The following is a 3501-nucleotide window of genomic DNA, read 5'->3' on the forward strand; positions in this document are numbered from 1 at the left end:
ATAAAGCTGTGTCAAATCGGGCGAGATATGACTAAACTATGAAATATCGAGCGATATTTATCAACCTTGATATATATCAACCGGTCATCAAGAAATGATCTGTCGAAAAAGGTTCTATGATGACAAACCAAACAACATTGGATGCATTTACATGAAACAGATGGCCATCATGAGAAAGAGTAAAATTAACGACAAAAAGGGAATAGTCAGAGTCACATGAGTTTATCGGATTATCATTACAGAGCCTCGATCCCCCTTTTTTACGATAACTTGAATTTAAGTTAGAGTCAGCTTAGGGTATAGATCAGGAGGTTGTCCTCAATAAGTCTGCGACGGTTCAAGAAATTAGGAGGAGGGACACGAGCTAAGTAGCCCTCCTCTTCTAATTGTCGAATTGCTCCTTTTGCTCCTGCAGTAAAAGCGGATATGATGGACCTCACAATTGGTCTGTTGAATTCAGTAGATTCAATCATAGCGGTGGCCCGTTCCTTGTAACGAACATCCTCGTTCCCCTTGTAGACCACCAATGCCATCTGAGAGGTCTTTAATTCATCTTCTTTGGCAGAAACCTCGGCTTTAGCTGAATCGAGGAAGTTGTTCAGAGATGCTATCTCATCTTCTTTCAGTTGCAGGGCTTTGAGCTTCTCAGTCAATTCTGCTTCATAATTATCTTTTAGCTCGCCAAGTTTTGAAGTCAGTTCTTGGTTGAGGTCCGTAGCTAATTTAAATTGTGCTTCAAGACTTTCAATCTGAGCCTCAAGTTGTTTCTTGGTAGTAGTAGAAAACGCAGCAGAAGATAATCCAGCGACCTCTTGTTTTAGTTTATCATTTTCAGATCTCAACCTCTTGTTATCAGTGTATAAGTTGTGCAGTAGTCGAGAAAAACCCATATTTTCTATCCATCGCTGGAAGTATAATGAAAATCCATAAGATAACAGTTGAGAAATAGAAAGCAAGTGTAAAATACCGGAAAATAGGCGAATCTTAATAAGGGAATTTTCTGAAATTTTTGGAAATTTTTCGGGAATTTTTCGGAGCTCGTATGGACGAGTTAACAGGGATAAAAACGGGGCCCGGAAAAGCCTGTTTAGGCTATCTTGTTTTAATGAGGAAAAGTTTTGTTTCCTTTTCCTTTTTCTTTTCTTTTTTTTTTCTTTTTCTCTTATTTCTTTCCCCGACGCCGTTTCTGTTCTTCTCCCTCGCGCACCCGAGCCGACGCCTTCTCCTCCGAGCCCTAACCGCCACTCGGCGGTTCACTTCTCCTCTCCCACGCGTGCATAAGCCCCGGACCAAGGGAGAAGCCGACGCCTTCTCCTCTCTGTGCTTGTGCCCGCGCGACGCCCAGCCTCACTGTCTCACCTTCGACAGCCACTCTTCGCCGCTGCCCACGATCCGTCGGCCGTCGCTGAGCCCTGCTGAAGCCGCTGCCCTCACTGGACCGGAGCAGCGCCGTCGCCGTGCCCTAGCACCGCCACCGCCCATCTCCTCACCTCTGCCGGCCACCGATCCGAGCCCTTACACCAGGGCCTCTCGTCGGCACAAACGTCACTAATCAAACCACCTGTTCCGACCCCGACCGCTGTGCCCAAATTCCTCGCCGCCATTCCTTCGTCGAAGCAGAATCAGCGACGGTGTTGCTAGTCACCGCAGAGGGTTTGGCATCACAGCTGCCGAGGACCTGCCATCACCCTTTTCCTTTCCTCTTTGCCCTAGCCGTCTCCACACGATCGCCTGATTTTGTCTCTGCGTGCCACTACCGATCTATCGCCGATGTTCCCGTGTCCTAGTAACGATCCTTAAGGTAAGCAGGGACGAGAAATTCTGGATTTCAATGATTTTGGTTGATTGGGTTTAACAGCTTGTAACCTTCTTCCTGTTTTACACTAGGAGGAAGATTTTGGATCGTTCTTGCTGTTTTTCCTGATCGGAGCTTGGACTCCTTCTTTGCAGAGGGAAATTAGGGCTACTGGTTGAAGGTAAGTGCCATACCTGGCTGTGGATTTGGGTTTGATTTTCTGTTGGTTGTAGATTGCTTGATCTCACTTTGATCCGGAACCATAGCAGATTGGCTCACTCTGTTCCAACAGCTACTACCTTGAAATTTTAGCAGCAAACACCCTTTGTTTCAGCAACAACAGCAATTGATAATTTGAGGTAAGGTGTAGTGTAGTTGTTTCTTTTGCTGTAGTATACACCGAATTGAAGGAAGGTTTGGAAATGAAATTGGATTTGAATTTATTATGTTAGGTCGGATATATATAGATATATATAGACCTTGATCAATTGAAGGGTGGAAGGGTTAGGGTTAATGAGTTTAACTCTAATTGATCAATGAAATTATGATTTGGTTTAGTCAATGGAGGCATGATAGAATTAACTAAATTAAATATTATGACACAGGATTTTGACACGAGACGAGTATCTCGGAGTCAGATTGAACATTTCTTATTGGAGGCGAGTACTTTTGACTTATTGTCTTTGATATGCATAGTAATGAAATTAACAAGTTGCATTAATTATGTTCTTGATTTGTTTCGGTTAATCACTACCTGTTACCTGCTTGATTGATTGTTTGTTTTTTTGCATCTCGTGTTGTTATGACCTGATTACACATGCTCATAGGGGTAGTGATATAACCATGCTTCACCATGTTCAGGACCTAGGTTTGATACCTTATTTGATCAGTGTACTTTGATATGATTTATTTACTATGGTGCACATCATTATATGTCCATAGATTGGTTTAGTATATTACCATGCTTAGTGTCATGCACCATTCGCGTGATTGCATGCTGTGTGATAGATTGCTCCATTATTGTCGAGCACATCGCCAGTTTCATCACTGTTCGGTGCTCCGTTGTTGACGCTCATGGGTAGCGTGACGCAGCGTGGTAGCACGTCAGTTTGCTCTTCCGGTGCTCCGTTGGTCCGCTCATGGGTAGTGTGACGCAGCGTGTAGCACGTTAGGGACCCCTCCCCGTCATCGTGTACCGGGAGATGAGAGCATTGCGCTCCCCCATTTATGATTTGGGGTAGGAGTATGTATGTACTCCGACAGCATCCCGTTCTCTCAGTCACTCATCAGGAGTAGTGATGCGGAGTGCACGGTTGTCACAGCCCTACCCACTCGGTCCCACTTTTGTTGTGAGTTGGCTGACTGGCATCAGGGGTGACCATGATATTGGCACCATATGCATGATGCATTTATTGTTTGTGTTTGCTGCATTTATATGCTGCACTTTGTTTGGATACCTATGTTTGACATGCATATAGGATTTCTATACCTCTCGGACTGTTTGTCCTTATACCCAGGTCCTGGTTAGTACAGTTTCTCTCCTGTTTTACTTCAGTTTGCATTTACCTTTATTTTATCAGGAGACTGTACGCATGATTAGTGCTAGGTGTTATTTCCTTACTTTGCATATCAATTATACCTGCTGAGTGTTGGACTCACCCCGCCTCCATTGTTGTTATATTTCAGGATGATGCTGTCAGGAGAGA

General features: G+C 44.2%; 1 long non-coding RNA gene across 2 annotated transcripts; it reads left to right on the forward strand.

Moving 5' to 3' along the window:
• The first annotated feature begins 1839 nt into the window (after positions 1-1839).
• LOC122000136 lies at positions 1840-2430 on the forward strand. 2 transcript variants are annotated; one of them, XR_006116965.1, is made up of 3 exons: positions 1840-1976; positions 2065-2154; positions 2401-2430. It is a non-coding gene; the product is annotated as an uncharacterized LOC122000136 (long non-coding RNA). The 2 variants fall into 2 exon arrangements; XR_006116964.1 differs by having other exon boundaries at positions 2062-2154; positions 2401-2420.
• Positions 2431-3501: the final 1071 nt, after the last annotated feature.

The sequence above is a fragment of the Zingiber officinale genome, chromosome 7A (assembly GCF_018446385.1).
Source record: "Zingiber officinale cultivar Zhangliang chromosome 7A, Zo_v1.1, whole genome shotgun sequence".
In the NCBI taxonomy this organism is placed as follows: Eukaryota; Viridiplantae; Streptophyta; class Magnoliopsida; order Zingiberales; family Zingiberaceae; genus Zingiber; species Zingiber officinale.